General features: G+C 45.9%; 1 protein-coding gene across 9 annotated transcripts in view; it reads left to right on the forward strand.

Annotated features, from left to right (window-relative positions):
- Positions 1–20,004, forward strand: part of PTK2B (protein tyrosine kinase 2 beta) — a 130,088-nt gene that overhangs the window by 68,207 nt on the left and 41,877 nt on the right. The window lies entirely within an intron of this gene.

Consider the following 20,004-nt stretch of genomic DNA (forward strand, 5'->3'; position numbering starts at 1 on the left):
TTGCTTAGTGGGTTTGTAATTTGAACAAAGGAAGCAGGAGAACCTTGGGAAAACTGCGCAGGTCTGAGAAAGCTGGATGAACCATCTCCAATCCTCTCATCACTAATCCTTCCCTGTCCTGGAAGTCAGCATCCCCCAAACTCAGTCAGCGTCTTTTCTGCCTGGTGCTGGCAGCAGCCTCTCCACGTCTGTCCCTTTGGCTGCCTTCTGTCTGTAACAGCACACACTGTACTTCAGTACACCCGAGCAGGATGTAATTGATTAGGTCACTGTCTTAGCCAGTTGTCACAACTGATGATGGTTTGGTTCTTCCCTCTGTTTCCTATAACTGATTTGATTAGGGCCTTGTTTGCATCTTATCGTTCCAGATCTGTAGGTACAGTTGTGTCCCGAGAGCAAGCCCTGGGCACCTTCCTCCAGGAGGATGTTTTCATGTCTCCTTAACTATCTACTTCTTGAGTCTTCCTTTGGGTGTATCATCTTTGCAGATAGCTGATGCCATCTACCGTGGGGTTTTCGAGTTTAATTTTCAGAAGGCAACCCGATTCCCATGTTCGGAGCACCTCCCTGCTTTTTTGTGCTGAAACCCAAAGAGCATCTGGTTAGACCAGATTAGAGCGTGTTCTGTGGCATTATGGTGCAAAGGAACCCTAAAGGATTGGTAGATTGGAAGAGGCAGTGCTGAGGAGAGCAGGGGGCTTTCCAAGAGGAAGGGACAGCAAGAACAAAGGCAGGGAGGCTGCTCATGGGAGCTTCCAGGGAGGCTGGAGCATGGGTTATATTTAGAAAAGTATCTAAAGTCAAGATCAGAAAGGAAATTTGATGGCCAATAAGGGAGGGCCTAGAATATCAAGCTAAGGAATTTGTACTTGGACAGGTATTAGAAACACACAGCTTTTAAGCAGGGGAGAAGCTTTCCTGGAGCTGTCTGATGTCTTGCTAGGTGTCTAAGGGGAAAAAATACAATAGCCTACAGAACGGGCAGTGAGACCCAAGCTTAAGAAGAATGGCTAGCTCTTGAGGCATTACCTGGAGGCGTGTGAGAACAGAGGTGGAACAAAGAAAGAAGCGATAGCCTTCTAGGTGTTTATGTCCCAGCCTTGTGATTTTGCCTGTTTCCAATCTGTCCTACAGGCAACATGTCACCTGCTTATTGCAAACAGCCATGGCTTTCAAATCACCTAGACTTTGAGCCCGATACTGCTCCACCCTTACTGGTTTTATGGCCTTAGACCCAACACAACTAACCTGGCTCAGTCCCTTCACTTGGGGATTATGCCCACCTGTAACCTTGTTGTAAGGATCAGAGGTGATAGATGGCAAGCATCCAGCATATGGCAGGAGCTCAATCATTGGAAGCTATTGACTGTGTGGGTCATTACCCTGCTCAAGAATCTCCAAGGGTTTCTAATCACCCATAGAATAAAGTTCAAATCATCTTCTTTTAGTGTTTATCCACTTATCTGTCATATTTTCAAATAAAGTAAGATGATCAGATTTGTATTTTGAAACAGTATGTAGTGTCCTGCAAGATGTTAAGACGTGCATGCTGGAGAAGGGTTTTTATGGTCAAAGAAGTTTGGGAAATGCTTGGTTAAACAATCCTGAACCAATTCCTTTGTGACAGGACTTCTCAGAATCTTAAACATGCTGTCATGCATGGCGGGTCACCAAGAAAGAGCCACAGAGGTGATGTTTTCTTAAGTCAGCCATTCCTTATTTGCCTAAGAAACCCTTCTCTTAAAAGTTGGACAACCAGTTCTCTAGGAAATCATTTAGGGATCCGTTTTTCCTAAACTCTGACCAAAGTACAGAAAGGGTAGGAGAGAGGAAAAGCTGGTGAAAGGGAGATGGATTAGGAAGCTGTGGCCGTAGTGTGGGTGGGAAATGACGAACTAGGGAAGTGGCATTGGGAACAAAGACAAGTCAACAGATCTGAGTGCATCTAAAGAGGCAGAGTCAACAGAACTTGATGATTAACTAGACGTAGGGAGGAAGAGAAAGGAGGGAGACAAGGACGACTCAAGCTTTTGCTTGGGCAGCTGAATGGGTGTTGATGCCATTCATTGAGATACCAACAGAGAAAGGAAGGGTGTTCTGAGATTTCAGCTTTACATGTGTTGTGTTTGAAGTGTTTATGAAACACACTCGTAGAGGAATGTGGGCCTGGAGCTGAGGAGGGAGAAAGGACCTAGAGGTGAGGATTTGGGAGTCATTCTGCAATGGATACCATGCGAATAGGTAGGATCACCCATGGAGAATGAGCAGAGCAGGAGAAGGAGTTCCATTTAGGAAACCTTGGGAAACCAACCTCGAAGTGGCTGATAAAGAGGGGCAAATGAAGGGAAAAAGAAGAATCATTCAGAGAAAGGTGAAAAGAACCAAGAGAACAGGAAGGAGACAGAAGCAGAGGAAACTTTGAGGAAAGAGTGGTTAGCAGTCGGACACTCAGAAAGGTCAAATCAGATAAGGCTAAAAATAGGTTCATTGACTTCAGCAACAGGTGCTATGATGATCTTTTACTGGGCAGTTTCAGTGAAGAGATGGGGGCAGAAGCCATCGTGCAGTCAGTTGGAGAATGGAGACAGTGAATGTTACCATTTCAGAGAGGTTTTGCTCATAAAGGGAAGGAAGGAGGAAAAGGCAAGAGGAACAGTGTTACCGGCAGAGGAAATAGCATGTGCTAAGATCCTGAAGTGACCAACACACATGTCAGGTTTGAGGCTAAAGGATGTCCAAAGTTGACTAGTTAGACCATGCTATTGATTTTGGATTTTACCCCGTCTTCCGTGGGAAGCCACTGATATAGTTTAAACATGCGAGTGATATGAGATTGCATTTTTAAAAGGTCACTTGGGTTACATAGTGGAAAATAGACTGGAGAAGGCAAGAATGGATGTGAGGAGATGTTAGGTGGCTATTGGCATGATCCAGATAAGAGATGATGATAGCTTAGATTAGGGTTGTAGCCATGGAGATGATGATGATGATGATGTTTATGGTGATGATGATGATGGTGATGATAATGTTGATGCTGTTGATGGTGGTGGTGATGATGATGATGATGATGGTGGTGGTGGTGATGGTGATGGTGTTACGGTGATGGTGGTGATGATAATGATGACGTTTATGGTGATGATGATGATGGTGATGATAATGTTGATGCTGTTGATGATGGTGGTGATGGTGGCGGTGGTGGTATGGTGTTTATAGTGATGGTAGTGATGATGATGGTGATGGTTATGGTGATGATGATGGTATTGGTGATAGTAAGGATTGATGATGATGATGATAATGTTGATAGTGTTGGTGGTGGTGGTGATGGTGATGGTAGCAATGATGATGATGGTGGAGATGGTGATGATGATGGTGGTAGTGACGATGATGATGGTGGTGCTGCTTATGGTGGTGGTGGTGGTGATAATAGCAGCTACCGTTTTGAAAGCACATCATATGCATTATCTCCTCGACTTCTCAGAAGAACCCTATGAAGCACATACTATTATTATCTCCATTTTATATATAAGGAAACAAGGTTCAGAAGAGTTAAGCAAATTGCTAGTAAGTGGTGGAGACTGTTTTCAGACCAAGGCAATCCACCTCCAGAGCCTGCACTCTTAACCACCGTGGTCTGTGGAGAGAAGTGATTGTAATCTAGAAAATTTAAGAGAGGAAAATGAAAGGTTTTGCTGATGGACCAGAGATGCAGGAATAAAGAAGAGGGAGGTGCCAAGAACAACAGCCCTAGGAATTCCCTGGAAGTCCAGTTGTTAGGACTGCATGCTTTCACTGCCGAGGGCCCGGGTTTGATCCATGGTTGGGGAACTAAGATACTTCAAGCCACATGGCATGGCCAAAAAAAAAAAAAAAAAGGAAGAAAGAACAGCAGCCCTAGTTCAGGTGGAGAAAGTCCCACTCCCCAAGACGAAGAACACTTAGGAGAAACTGGTTGGGGAGTGGGGAACTCATAGGTTCAGTTTCAGACCTGTCAAGTGCAGTTGGGATGCTCTAACATTTTCACGTTACATTAAATATGTGAAAATATTGAGTAGGCTTTTTGATATATCATTCTGGAGGAAAGAACTGGGCTGGAGAGAGACATCTGAACCTTCTCAGCCTCTGGGTGGTGGTTAGAGCCATAGCTATGGGTAAGTTCATTAATGAAGGAATCCTGAATAATTTCACCATCCATTTCACAAGTTTGTGTTGAAAGGGAGAAAGAACGCTCTGGAGAAAGAAAAAGGAAATCATCACGCTCATACTCAAGTGAGAGAAGAGCTAGAGAAAGGGAGAGAGAACGACAGAAGAAGGGATTGCCTCCAGTTAGATCTAAAACATTAAGGGTATGTAGTACTACTCTGTGGGTAGACAAGACGGCAATGCAGCAAGATTTACCCAACCTGTTTAAAGAGTTTGGACAGATTGAATCCATTAATATGATTCCTCCCAGAAGCTGTGCTTATGTATGCATGGTTCATTGACAAGATGCATTTCAGGCTCTTCAGAAACTTAGTTCTGTGTCATATAAAATTGAGTCCAAGGTCATTAAGATAGCTTGGGCTTTAAACAAAGCTGTAAAAACAGAATACAAACAATTCTGGGATGTGGATCTTGGAGTTACATGTATACCATGGGGAAAAGTACCTGACACCAGGCTGCTTATGACCTGGAAGTATCATCAAATCCCAAAACCCAGAGGCACTCCCTGCTTTCAATGGGTTTTGAGTTCAAGGGCTCACACTAATGAATGACATTGACCCCCACTAATGAATAAACCTTTACAAATGGAGGCAAGAGCTCTGACAAGAAGACAGAGATTCTGTGAGAGCATAGAAGACAAAAGAGCTTGGTCCAGACATCAAGGAACTGCTTTGCTATTCTAGGCCTGTTTGTAGACGCTGTGTCCGGTCGTGTAGGTCCAGACCAGCTTCCCTGCCTGAGAATCTCCTGGACCGGCCCGTCCCACCCGCTGCTTCCACAGAGCATTTCTTGCAGTCTCCTTGCCTAGCTGGGTTTGCATCCTCTAATGGATTTTTCTACTTCCAGCTCTCTATCTTCTTTCACCATCTTCTCTGTGTCAAAGTACTGCCATCCCTTTCAAGCTGGCCAAGCACTTGTCCTTCTATAAGAACACTCCTAAAATTCTGACACCTCCGTACAGCTGTGTCTGATCAAATGGAAGCAATGGAGAATCTCCCTGGCACAGTCCATGTGGTAAAACATTTCCAAAACATGGTTACTCCATGCATCCTTGCTGATTTCATGTTTTCCTTTTTATTCTCAGCTTCTTTCTATACAAATATAATCTCCTCAGATGCTTTCTCTGGGTTGTTAAAAGCTATGTAAGTAAGCTCTGGCCCTTATGCTTAGGACCCAACAGAAATTAGACAGGTGTTGGAGGGAAGGGAGCAACGTGCCGAATGAGAAATGGATTTTGTTCTTCTTGATTTTCCATTTCCCCTTTGTTTGATATTCATAGGAAATTGTGTTTGTTTGGGAGCTCTGGAGCTCTGGAGCAAGTGGAGTCTTCTATCATTATGTATTTTTCTAACATGCTAATTTGCTTGTCTGGGAAAGGGGTTAAGATAACACTTTGTAAACAACCAGCAGAGTGCCACGCAGACGTGCCCACACAGGACGTCTCTCTTTGACTCTTACAGCCTCTCCTTCATTTCTCTCTCTCTCTCTCCCTCTCCCTGCTCCTTTTCCCATCTCCACGCTTACTCTCTTCAGGGTAGGTTGACCATATGTCCCGGTTGTATCAGACAGTCCTAGTTTACACACACTGTCCAGGGATGACTATGAACAGTGCCCCTGCCAATCTCAAGAGCATCATGATTCGGAGGATAAATGGTCACCTACTGCTAATTGCCGTTCTCACTCCTCTCTGCCTGGCACACTGACTTGCTGGCTCGTGGTGTTTTTCCCTCCCCTGCTGACCCCAGCTGACCCACTCCCTGCATGGGCCCATCTGTATCCATCAGTGGACCATCTGTGTCTCATACAGGAGGGCCTTGAGCAGAAAATGAGGCAGTTGTGTGTGATATGGTGTGCTTCCAAGGATGCCAGCAGAGCGCCCACGTTCAAAAACCCTCTCCCTCAGCCAGCCTCTATCATGCTGAAAAGCCACGATCAAGACCCACCCTTGTTTTGTCCTGAAGCATCACCCCACTTAGCATCCACATTTACATCCCTGGGAGGGTTAGAGACGGAGCCATCCTGTGCCCTTCCCACTGGTCCAGTGGTGTCCCCTCCCCTCTACAGCAGGGATTCCAGGCCGCGGGATGGCCAGCAGGTGCCGCTCACCTGGTGTGTGAGGAGAGCACAGTCCAGTCCCAAAGGCAGCCTGCTCTACACATGCCTGGACTAACTGCCCTCCCTGTAGATTCAGCGGTCATACAATACATTCCAGAATATTCCCAGAGAAGGAGATTTCAGATACTGCGACCCACTGTCCCTGCACTAGACTCATCAGACATTCATCCCAGTTACTTTCAAGTTTAAACCTATCACTTAACCAGACACAGGGTGTTATGGATTGAATGTGTGTTCCCCCCGATCCCCCGCCCCAAATCCATATGTTGAAGCCCTAACCCCCAATGCAATGATATTAGGAGGTTGGCTTGAGGTCATGACAGTTGGACTCCCACGATGGCTTAATGTCCTGAGAAGAAGGTGAAGAGACGAGAGCTCTCTCCCCTGCCATGTGAGGGCACAGCCAGAGGGTGGCTGTCTGCAAACCAGGAAGAGAGCGCCCACCAAGAACCCAGTCTCCTGGCCCCTTGATCTTGGACTTCTCAGCCTCTAGAACACTGAGGAATAAATTTTGTCATGTAAGCCACCCAGTCTGTGGTCACCTGTTGTAGCAGCCCGAGCAGACACAGGGGCAGCAGCTGCTTGTGGTCAGAGGAGTCTCCAGGCCACAGTTCGTGGACCCACGTCCTTTGTTTCCAGAGCAATCCCCGCTGCCCTCTTCGCATGTCTCCGCGGGCAAGACCATGAGGCTGAGGTGCACGAGGAAGGGAATTCGTGACTCCTCGTCCCAGGAAGCTGCTGTCGCTGAAAGAAAGATTACCCTAAAGCGAATAACGGAGCCACACAAGGCCAGCCCCCCACACATGAGAACAGCCCTGGGAAACCTGAGGCTGTTTTCATCCAGGAAACCACGGACCGACACCACAGAGACACTCACAGTGCTATAAAAAGAGGCACATTCACAAGGACCCCCTCCTTTCTGTACCCCGTCCCCATTTCCTGTATGTGCGCGGCAGGCCCGCCCACCCAGCCCTGACACCTGCAGAGGCAAGCTCGAGGCGGACGTGCAGCATCCTGGGCCCCTTTATTCACTGTGCGCCCAGATTCATTCCGTCCACAAATTAGCAGCCAGGTGCCTGTGCTTACGTTTCTAATTTTAAACAGCAGTAGCATTGCTGAATGTCCTTGTTAGGTACAGGCTCTTTTAGCACATCCAAATGAAAGCTTTCACAGTAAGTTATGTTAACTTTTATTATTTTGCTCTTCAATCATTTTTTTTGAATTCTGTTTTATTTATTTTTTTATACAGCAGGCTCTTATTTGTTATCCATTTTGTACATATTAGTGTATATATAATTTTTTAAAAATTATCCCTTAGGTGTGTGAAGAACTCAGAATTCGTATTGCTGTTGTTATTTGTTTCCTAGGGCTGCTGTAACAAATTACCACGATCCTCATGGCCTAAAACAACAGAAGTGTGTTCTCTCGCAGTGCCAAAGGCCGGACTGTATCAAGGGGTCGCAGGACTGGGCTCCCTCCAAGGCTCTCGGGTGGAATCCTTCCTTGCTTCCTTCAGCTTTTGGTGGCTCCAGGCTTCCTTGGCTTATGGCTGCACCACTCCAATCTCAGCCTCATCTTCGCATTCCTTTCTCTTCCTTTATCTTCCTTCTGTGCATCTCTCCTCTGTGTGTCTTTTATAAGGACACTTGTCATTGGATTTAAGAGCCCCTCAGATAGTCCAGAATGATCTCATCTTGAGGTCCTGAACTTAATGACATCTGCAAAGACTCTTTTTCCAAATGAGTTCACGTTCACAGGTTCCAGGCCTTGGACTCATCTTCTGGGGGCCACCATTCAAGCCACGACAGCCACCAGTTGGGATCACTCTGGCAGTTGCTGCCACCCCCATTCAGGGGCACACAGACACACGTACACAGCACACAGGGGAGTATGAGCATTTTGCACACGTATGCACACCCACAGTGACGCAAGGCTGAGTGTCGGAAAGCGACCACAGGCTGATGAAAGCTTATCACTTTTCCTTGCCCTTTCCTGGGATTCTCAGTTGCCGGCCGGCTGTGGGTTGTCCCCTCCCTGGCCTGATTCCCGTGACACTGACAGGCTGTATGTTGCCACAGGCTGGTCCCTTGTCACTCCTCAGGCAATCTCATCCAGTCACATAGCTTGAAATTCTCATTTTACCCAGTGGTGCCCAAATCTGAAACGCTGGCTCCAGCCTCCTCCCATAACTCCCGGCCACGTGTCCACCTGCCTGCCTGCCATCTCTGCTGGCCGCCCAGCCTCCGTGCGAAGAATCAGCTCAGAATCCTCGCCTGAAACTCTGCTTCTCCTCCAGTCCAGCTCCACTAACTGCAGCTCTGTTCTTTCAGTTATTGTGTCTCAGGCTTTCGACCTAGGAGTCTTCCTTGAATTCTTTCTTCCTCTCACACTCTGTACTTCATCCATCAGGAAATCCTGTCTGCTCTACCAGCAAAACATATCCGGATTCTGACCATTTCCTTCTCGCCACTTCCGTTGCCTCTTCCCTGGTCCAGGCTGTCAGCATCTCTTACCTGGAATGACTCATTCACCTCCAAACTGCCTCTGCCCTTATCCCCCTGTGATCCATTCCACAGGTAGCGGCCATGGTGAATTTTTAAAACACAGGTCAGTTGGAGGGATATATTTAAGGTATAGCTTCGAGCATATCACTGCTCTACTTTAAACTCTCTGATGACTACCTTCCTCGCCCAAAATAAGATCCAGAGTCCTTACCCTGGCCTGCAACAGGGGTCAGCAAGCAAGGCCTGCAGGCCAAATATGGCCCACCACCCATTTTTGTAAATAAAGCTTTATTGGGACAAAACCCCACTCAGTTGTTAACTATTGTTTATGGTGCTTTTGAGCACAAGGGCAGAGTTGAGTAGTTGCAACAGAGACCATCTGGCCCACAAAGCCTAAAATATTTACTACCTGACCGTTTATAGAAAAAGTTTGCCGAGCCCTGGCCTGGCCCTTCTGACCTTTTCCCCCATCACTTTCCTCCGTTCCCTCCCCACTTCAGCCCCACTGGCCTCTTCACAGTCACCCAGATGTGCCAAGCACACAGGGCCTACTAGATGCCCACCTCGGGGTCTCTGTGCAATCTGGTCCCTTTGCCTGGAAGGGTCTTCCCCCACGAGGCCACCCCTCTCTCCCTGACTTCCTTCAGGGATCCATTCAAATGCCGCCATATCAGAGAGGACTTTGCTGGCCACTCCATGTAAAACAGCAACCCCACCCGACCCCTCCCCCGGCATCATTCTTGTGCCCTTACCTGTTTTGTTTGTCTTCCTGGCACTTATCAGAACCTGAGATATTATTATGCTTATTTGTTTATTGTTAACCCCCAAGAGAAAATAAGCTCCATGAGAGAGGGACGTTTTGTTTCCCCAGTTTGCTGAATTAATTAATGAGTAGTTATTTAATGATGGATGGATGGATAGATGGATGGATTCCAGTTATGAAGCCCACAGAGACTGGTTAGAATTCCACGTCTCAACTCCAGATTCCAGTAAGGGAGAGGGAGCTTCAGGCTGACCTGGTGTGTACAGGGGGCGGTGTCTGGGGTCAGTGGCATTACATGTCAAGAGGTGCTGTGAATGGGGTGTGGGCAGAGGGGTTCATGTAACCACTGCTACAGTCTTCCCAGATGAGGCAAGCAATCTGAAGTCACCAGGGGGGTTGAAATGTATCAGTTGTCCAAGTCGCATCCAAATTCACTGAATCAGAAGCTCAGGGGTGCTGGGACTGGCCGCTGCCCTAAGTACCCACTTCTGCCTGCAGGATGCCTACCTGGCTCACATGCCCCCGGGAAGGATTCTCAACCATCCCCCAGGTGGGGCGGAGCCCCAGGGTAAGAAGTCATGGTAGAGGATCTGAGAACTCACAAGATAGAGACTCAGAGTCTTGGAGGGTCTGTGAAAGGATGACAGGAGCAGGCTTGATGGGGCGGAATTGAAGACGAGGAGTGTAGGTGGGCATCAGGGGCTTGGAGGTGGTACACTGTGCTCCCGTTTCCCTCATTCAAGCACTTGACAGGTTGTATCGTAATTGCCTCTTGTCAGTCTCTAAACGGAGGTGGCCTCCTGGAAAGCAGGGATTATATATCGCTCACCATTATCTCCCCAGTGCCTACTTATAGCCTCACACGAAGTAGGTGCTCAGTAGATGTCTGTATAATGAATGAATGAACAAGTGGATGAGCTGAGCCTACAGAGCACAAATGAGACTAGGAATCTCCTACATCACTTGATATAAAGACCAAATAGGAAGCTGACTGGAAGGAAGTTCAGCCTTCATAAATGATAAAGTGTAGGAGGGTTAATCGAATTTCAGCTGGTTTCAAATAGAATTTCCTGTATACTCCTGGGCAAGTCACCTCCTTGGGTCTCAGTATCTTCATTTAAAATCAGAATCAAATTAAGAGATCTCTAAATTTACGTAAGGCTCTAAAATTCTGGTCTAAGTTTTATGAGCTTATTAAAGTCTGAATAGTTGAATATCTGTGGAGTTGTAGATTTTATTCTTATGGCTGCATCAGTGAGGTTTGCTCTCACATATGAGCTTCTAGGATCTAGAAGGCAAAACAGCCATTCAGCTTAACTTCCATCAAGACCTGAGTGAATTCAGGCCATTCTTTTTCTCTCTAGCCCTGTGACATTTACTGTCTAGTCAGCATTTTTATTTTATTTATTTATTGGCCGCACCGTGCAGCACTCGGGATCTTAGTTCCCCGACCAGGGATCGAACCCTTGCCCCCTGCAGTGGAAGGGCGGCGTCCTAACCATGGGACTGCCAGGGAATTCCCAGCATTTTAATTCTAGAGTTTTATATTTTACAAGGAGTTTATTCATCTCTTAAAAGCTGAGCCTATAAGCAGGGGAGGAGGTCTCCACCGGGTAGCACGTGAACCAAGCTCATGGGCATAAGCTATGGCATTTGTCTCAAGTTGGAAGCTTATGTCTTCTCCTGTCATTTAACTGTGGATTTGTTATGCCTAATCTGCTAAACCAAGCCCAATACAATAGCTAAACTTAGACATTTATTTTTGAAGAGATTTTTTTACAAGTATAAAATAAATACATGAGAGACAAACATGAGAGGAAAACTATAAATCGTTATCTCTCATGAATGTATATGCAAAAATCCTCAACAAAATATTAGAAAATTGAATCCAACGATATGTAGAATGAATACATGTTCACTCAATAACAATAATAATAGCATTTTATTTAGCACTATTATGGGCAAGGCATTTTGCTGACCTCTTTACTTGTATCATTTCATTAAATCCTCACAAGAACCCTATGAAACAGGAAAATTTTTACATTTTACAAATGAGGAAACCAAAGCAGAGAAGTTAATTTGCCCAAAGTCACGAAGCAAATCAGAGACTCTGACTCTTGAGGCCATTCTCTGAACCACTACAATATATACAGAAGTTCAAACACAGGAAACCCAGAATAAAAACACATATGTGTATAATTGCACCCCTGCAAGACAACACTGTTAACATTGTGATATGTTTCATTCTGGACTTGTTTATTTCTACTTCTATCCCTATCATGCTTTGTATATGATCTTATATACTACAACTCCCACTAATTGTAACAGGGAGTTAACAAGCTCTTTATACAATTTTACAAACTAGCACATAAACCCTGTGTAGTCCTCCCATCATTTTCATGGTCCTTTTCAAACTATTTGGATTGGTTGTCTATTGTGGGGCTTTTGCTGTTTTTAAAATTGCTACAGTGAGTTTCTTTGTATACAGAGTATTTCTGTATTTTAAATCGTTCCTTCAATTTATGCTTTGGCTGCCATAACAAAATGTCACGGGCCTGGGGGCTTAAACAAGAGAAATTTATTTCTCCCAGTTCTGGAGGCTGGAAGTCCAAGATCAGGGTGCCAGGATGGCTGGGTTCTGGTGAGAGCCCTCTTCCTGGCTTGCAGATGGCTTTTTCTTGCTGTCCTCACATGGCAGAGAGAGAGAGCTCATCACTTTTGTGTCTCTTCTTATAAGGGCACTAATCTTATTCATGAGGGCTCCACTCTCATGACGTAATCACCTCTCAAAGGCTTCACTTCTAGATACCATCACATTGAGTATTAGGGCTTCAGCATATGAATTTGGGGATGACACCAACATTCAGTCCACAGCATGCTTCCAGGCATAGAACTAAGGCCAAGATATAAACACATTTCAGGTTCTTGATACAAAACATCTACTCCTTTGGTATCTGTCCCTGCAGTAGGATGGGAGCTGTCCGGGGCCGGGACTTTGTCTCATTCTCTGCTGTATCCATAGCACCTAGAAGGGGGCCTGATACGGGGAATGTGCCCAGTATGTAATTGTTGAATGCGTAGGTAAGAATCGTTGAGAGGTTTTCTTGTGTAATTCTTGGTATGTGCAGAAGAAAATAGGTACCAAATAGACGAGTCGGCGGTTCTCCCTGGGGGCTGTTCCGCATCTCCTGGAAAGTGGTGTTTGGAAACGTGTACGGGCCTACTTTATTTTGCTTGTCACGTTGTCATCACTGTCAGGATGACCAGGGCCAGGGGCAAGACATTCAGTGGGCCGCAGCCATGGGTGCTGACTAGCACCACACAACAAAGAATCATCGGGCCCCAAATGCCAACGGCGCCCGTTGGGACTCACTGATGTGAGTTACGGAACATTATGGTGAAATGAACACCCCAAACCCATCGCCCTGTGTGAGAATAAAACCTCACTAGTCATGCTGAAGTGACTCGCTCTGAAGCAGACACCACACGCCACACAAACAAATCGGTCATTACTTTAAGAGATATTTTGGTAGGAAGACTTTTTCAAAGAAGTTCCTGAAGTCCTCCTGGTTCTGTCCTAATGGACCTATCACATTCTTCATCCCTTCTAAATCTCAGCTTGGCATCCAGAGCCTTTCCTTGTAGGTTATTAGTAAATCCAAACATTTGACATAATAGTGTCATTTTTAACAGAATATTTTTCAGAGACGCCTCTTATGTTCGGTTCAAGTCACTTAAAAAGAAGGCCTCTTGTTGCCTTTTCCACCTGTTTTTGCACTTTCTCAGACCCTCACTTCCTGTCTGCACGTGTAGCAGAAGGGGAAAGGAAGGAGCCTGCTATCGTGAGCTTTCACCCTAGGAACATAAAGCCCTTCGTGGCTTTCTTGCTCCAAGCAGAAGTCATTTTTCTCTGCATTTTTTCTTCTCCATGGCCACGACCTGACATCCTCCAAGGTTCATTCATCACGCGTCAGCCTCCTGCTGCTGCCAGTACCAGCTTAAGCTTGGAAATGGTCTCAGATCCCTTTTCCAGAGATGGCTTTACTCAGCCACCTGCACCTCTTCTGTGGATCTGAAGGACTGTTGGAAGTTACCAGCAACCATGGCTCCCTCCTTGATCACTGCTCAGCCAGTTACTCTGTGGGAGTGGATCCCGGTCTCAGGGCACCAGCTCCCACTCCGGCTGGGAGAGCCTAAGGAGCCTCTCTGCCCAGGGACCCTTAGACACCATTTCAGGCTCTCAAATATATGTCTCAGTTATAGACTTCTTGAGTTCATTACTCCCCAGGATGGCTTGAGCTTGAGCCATGCTTATCCTTTCTTCTTTGTCCACCCATCATGACCATGGCCAGCATCTATTTAGCACTTACTGTGTGCTACCATTAGGCTAAGCTCTTTACGTGTCTGGAACCCACATAAACCTGGCCAGCTTGCTTTTCCCTTGAAGCCAGTCTCAGTGGTATCACATTTCCAAAAAACTATTAGTCTGTCATGTAAAACTAATTGGAAATCAATTTAAATCTTTACTGAAATCTCTTCGGGGAAAAATATCATTGAGGGATCACTTTCAAGATAAACAGAAAAATTTCTTAAAATTTTTATCACCATTTCTTAATATCCAATAGGGTTGGCTCCCATCCAAAAATATCTTTACTTGCATTTTTAAAAATTCCTGAAATCTAGTCCACGAAGGCTGTTATCTTTCTCCCCTCTATTGCTCATGGCAAAATCCATTCTTTTTTTTTCCCTCAGTCACTTTTTGCTTCTTCCAGTGTGTAAGTCAAGTTCAACTGGATTGGAACCTCTCTGCTTCATGCTCCCCCATTACCAAGTTCACACGACGGAAGTTCAAGAGTTGCGTGGTGCATGGAAACCTCCTTAGATAATGGAGGGGGGCAGTGTCACATGTTTATAATTTTATATCTGCTCCTTTTATTTACATCGCATGTTATCTTATCCAATCCCACCCAAAAATCTCACGATGGAAGAGATATGCTCCCCATTTTACAGGTGAGGAAATGGAGATTAAGTGACACGGCCACGACCACACAGTCTTGGCCAGATCCAGTAGACACCAAAGCCTTGGTGATGTCACTAATCACCACACTCCTGATCTCTTGAACATTTTTGAATGTGGGTCACTGTCCCTCATAACCCCAACCTGTTATCCAGAGAGCTGGCTCCTATTCATTTAATCATTCATTCATTCCTCAGGTATTTGAGGATCTCCTTTGGACCAAGGACTGGGCTCGTAGAGGATAATATTGTATCTAAGGTTTGGCTTTTGACCTTGCATTTGAGAGGTTAAAAAGGCAAACATCAGTAATTGTCTTAGTTCTAATTGGTAAATGTCTGTATTCATTTCTTAGGGCTGCTGTAACAAAGTATCACAAATGGGGTGACTCAGAACAACAAAAATTCATTGTATCACAGACCTGGAGGCTAGAAGTCCAAGATCAAGGTGTCGGCAGGGCCATGGTCCCTCTGAAACCTGTAGGAGAACAATCTTTCCTTGTGTCTTCCTAGCCTCCGGTGGGTTGCTGGCAATCATTAGTGCTCCTGGGCTCATAGAGGTATAACTCAAATCCCCCATCTTTACATGGCATTCTCCCTGTGTACATGTCTCCCTCTGTGTCCGAATTTCCCTTTTTTATAAAGACGTCAGTCATATTGGATTAGGGCCCACCTTAACTACCTCATTTTAACTTGATTAGTCTGTAAAGACCCTGTTTCCAAATAAGGTCACATTCTAAGGTACTGGTGGTTAGGATTTCAACCTACCTTTTGGGGGAGACAGAATTCAACCCATAACAGCATCTTGTAAGATGTGTGTGCAGACTTCTTTGGGAACCCAGGGGCAGAAACAAACCCTGTCTAGGCAAGTCAGGGAGGGCTTCCCAGGGGACCTCACAGTGCTAATGGGCCTTAAAAAGGATAACTTGCAGCTCAGTGAGGGGGAGGACAGGAGGGGAGGGGACCAGGTGTCCTCCAGGTGGGACATGCTGGGCTTGGAGAAGAGAGTAGTCCTGGGAGGCGGGCACTTAGAGTGCATCATGGGTGAACGTGGGAGATGAAGCTGGAAAAAACATACAGAGGAAAATTCCATAGGGCCTTCTATGCCTCACGCTAAAGAGTCTGGATCTTACCACATAGAAATGAGGACCCAGTGACAAAAGTCACCTGTTTAAAGTTGCCTTCCATCTCAAAGGGATATCTTTTTAAAGAGAATTTAAGCAGGACTTTATAAAACTAAGGCTTCAAGTTATTAAAATTTTAAGTTCCATCATTTTTAAAAAGAGGAGCATTTTGCCTTCATAAACCAAAGAGTAAAGAGGGTGAGTCATATCAAGCCTGGAAAACAAATGAAGGCCAGATCCTCAGATGGGCTCCCGCGAAGCAGACCCCGAGATGCCCTCTGCAGGCAGGAAGCAGCAGTAAGCCCCCCGTGAACCTCACCTGCAGGCAATGACAGAGAGAAAAGTTGGGCTGTGATGCGGCCGCATCACAGGGAGCACGGGAGCTGGGATGGCCCAGCAGAGCTGTTCCAAATTAGGATGAAAGGACAGGGCCTTTAAACCCCCAGTGTAACCAGTCAGTGGATGCAGGCTGCCCCCAGTAAGGGGTGTGACCTCAGGCAAGGTGCAGGCACTTCTCGGGGAGGGAGTGGGGGATACAGCTGTCAGGCTGTTCCTAAAAACCCAGCCACTAACATGAAGTACGTTTCATAAGCTTAAGCGAGAAAAACCAAAAAGCTTAGGTATTTTATAAAAAGAAAAATTAGGTGAACCTGAGAAAATCACGAGAATACAGAGATTACTACAGAAGTTATAAAATGTGACCGAGGTACAAGGACTATTAGATCAAAGCAACAGAGAAAGAGGCAAGAAACAGCCCCACACATATAGGCCCTGAATGTTAGATATCCTGCTGAAATCAAACTCATTTGCAGCCATACCTCACGCTATATACAAAAATCAATTTCAGATTTAAAAAATGTGACTCAGGGGCTTCCCTGGTGGCGCAGTGGTTGAGAGTCCGCCTGCCGATGCAGGGGACACGGGTTCGTGCCCCGGTCCGGGAAGATCCCACATGCCGCGGAGCGGCTGGGCCCGTGAGCCATGGCCGCTGAGCCTGCGCGTCCGGAGCCTGTGCTCCGCAACGGGAGAGGCCACAACAGTGAGAGGCCCGCGTACCGCAAAAAAAAAAAAAAAAAAAAATGTGGCTCTGCTCCAACAAAAGAGTGAGAAAGTGGATTGAGTAATTAATTGCTTGGGTGACCTTTTTCTCTTTGGAAATAAATTGTTCTGGGCTTGGGGACAAGCATCTAGTCCTGTTCCTTCTTTGTTTCTGGCCGGCAAGAGGAAATACCAGAGAATAGGGAGAGAGGTGAAGGCAGTTTGGGGTCTTCACGCTCTTTGATAAAGCCAATAAATCAACGTCAGCCAAGCAGGAAGAAAAGCCATAGAAACCCCACTGTGTGCAAGAAAGCCTCAGAAGCTGTGAGCCATGGGCTGTCCCGGGGCCTGCTTTTCAGTAGCCCTCAACGTGGGTGGAAGGAAAGGTTTTTCCTGTAGCAAAATAGAATCCTGGGCTTAGCTAAATAACAATTGATAAAATGAAGACAGCTTTTTCTTTTCTTTTCTGTCATGTTACATATGGCAATTTTGTGAGTAGGTAAATATCTTATACCGTTGTTTTTAAAAGTGATTTATTCATAGAGAAAGAAATATGGAACTCATTAATGACAAATTGTGAGCCGTGGGCGGAGGGCTGGTTTTGCTGCTCCCACCATTTGCGTGAGAAGCTGTGTGACTATGAGAGAAGAGGCAATGAAGGGTGAGGGAAAGCCAGGGCTGATGCAGAAGCCTCCACGGGGAGATCGTGTCAAACCTCAAAGTTTTTTCTTTTACACTGATTTCCCAGCCCACTCTGGGGCCCCCACCCCTTAAGCTGCTTTCCTCCTCTCACCCCCTGAATAGAAGCTTCTTGAGGCGGGGGCTATGTGTGAGCTCTGGGGCTCCTGCTACACTTTGCGGAATGCATACGTCATAGATAGTTGCTGATGGTTGGAATGAGGGAACTGTCTGCAGCTTCGTAGGACAAGGGCAGGGAACAGCAGGAAGGAGACTGCGGCTCGGGGAGCTTGTCATCCTACTAGAAGTACATGTCAGAATGGGGTTCACAGCCTGGGCTTGGGTGACCCCAAAGTTAGTGCTCTTTGTATGTCACCTGTGGTCGTCAACTTTGTCTCTCCCCAGGTGTGCCTGGAGGATGGACACACTTTACAGTGCAGTTCTGACCCAGTGCAGTTGGGGAGCTAGCACAGACTTCACAGGTTGAGGGCACAGTCCTCCACAAGACACCCTTCCTCAGAGTTCCCAGGCCACCCACACTTCTGACCAACTGGCTACAAATTTAGGGGTTCCCGCTACCTCAGTTTCAATAATTTGCTAGAATGACTTACAAAACTCAGGACAATTAAAATTGTATTATAAAGGATACAAATAGGAACCAGCCAAATGAAGAGACACATAGGGTGAGTTCTAGGAGGGTCCCAAACATGAAGTTTCTGTGTTCTTAGGACATGTCACCCTCCAGCTAGCATTACCAACCAGGTAGCTCCCCCCAGCTTCAGTGTCTAGAGTTTTTATTGGGGTTTAATGATGTAGACATAATTGATTGATTGATTGATTGTTGATTGATTGGGTCATCGGCCATGTAATTTGACTCAATCTCCAGCCCTCCTTGTCTCCCTGGAGGCCAGGCTGATATCATGTGACTCAAAGCTCCAAACCTCTAACCACATGGTTGATCTTTCCAACAAGGCCAGCCCCCATCCTGAGACTACCTAAGGGCCCACCATGAGTTACCTCATCACCATAAACCTCAGTGGTGAGGTTTGGTCCAAGGTGCCCATCAGGAACAATAAAGGCACTCTTATCGCTTAGGAAATTCCAAGCATTCGGAGGCTCCCTTCCCAGAAGCAAGGACAAGACCAGCCAAGTTCTTTCCTATGCAACATCCTGTCATCAGTAACCAGCAGGGTGATGGCGATGGTGGGTGGAGTAGCCATTTGGTAAAGCTCCAACTCCCCAGGAACTTCAGGTTTGCTCCTCCAGGAGGAAGCTCCCCTGCAACCCAATAAAAAGTCCGTTCAGTACCAGGCAGCCTCCCAAGAATGCAGTTCATGTTTAGAAAATCCCCAGCTTCTTCCTTACCTGAAACTGAAATCAATCTTCCTTTGAAAATCTGTTGGATGAAGAGTCTCTTAATGCATTTCCACCCCAAGGATCTAGAGTTAACCTTATCCCAACATCCCTACAACAGAAATTGGTTGCTTTTTTGCAGGAAACCTAGAAAAAATTTTGCATAAATTATGCCCTGGAGAGTTTCACAAACCACAGAGCAAAGAGCTGGATTCAGTCAGGCCCCTCTCAGAGGCTCTGAGTGGAAGAGAAGCTGAAAAGCCCCATCTAGCCTGGCAAAAATTACTTCTCATATGGCTGGGAGTTTCCCTCATCAGAATCTCTCTTCATTTTGAAATTATTTCAAACTTATAAAAAAAAGTTGAAAAAACAGTCCAAAGAACTCCCATATCACCTTCACCCAGATTCCCCAATTGTTCAAATGTATCATTTGCCGTATGTAGTAGCTCTATCCCTTGATAAACACACATACAGTATGCCCACTATCACTATTCTCTTTGTGAATTATTTGAAAGCAAGTGGCAGCAATACTGCTCCATCACTGAAAAGACTCCAGTGTTTATTTCCCCACACAAGGACACTCTTCTACAGAGCTATACTGTGACCATCTAAATCAGGAAATCATCATTGCTACAAACAGCTCTACCATCCAAAACATAGAGCCCATTCAGATTTTACTAACTGTATCTACAATGTCTCTTTTTCCTGTCTGGTCCAGGAACACACATTGCATTGCATTGTCATATCTCTTTGGTCTCCTCCAATCTGGAAGAGTTTCTCAGTCTGAAAGAGTACAGGCCTTTTATTCTATCAATCCCTGAGGAGACCCCTCACCCAGGTCTCATGACTAGACTCATCATGAACTCTTAGCAGGGATATCTCAGAAATGATGCTATACCCTTCTCAGTGTATCAAGGTGGGAGGCATGTCCTGTTTACCTTGTTCTAACGCTGGTGATGTTAACTTTGATGACCTGGTCATTTGTGTCTGCCAGGTTTTCCTTTGTATTTGATTAGTGTCTGAAAGGAGATACACTAAGACCATGTCAATGTCCTATTCATCATCAGACCTCCACCCTCCAGTTTTATCATCCATTGATTAACCAACCGACACTGAGTTTGTTGCCAAGTGGTGGTTTTCTATTTCCATCCTTTCTTCTACATTTACTAGTTAGCAATCTCCTGGAAAGAAGAGCATCCTCTTCTCCCCCATTTAT

The sequence above is a fragment of the Lagenorhynchus albirostris genome, chromosome 7 (assembly GCF_949774975.1).
Source record: "Lagenorhynchus albirostris chromosome 7, mLagAlb1.1, whole genome shotgun sequence".
In the NCBI taxonomy this organism is placed as follows: Eukaryota; Metazoa; Chordata; class Mammalia; order Artiodactyla; family Delphinidae; genus Lagenorhynchus; species Lagenorhynchus albirostris.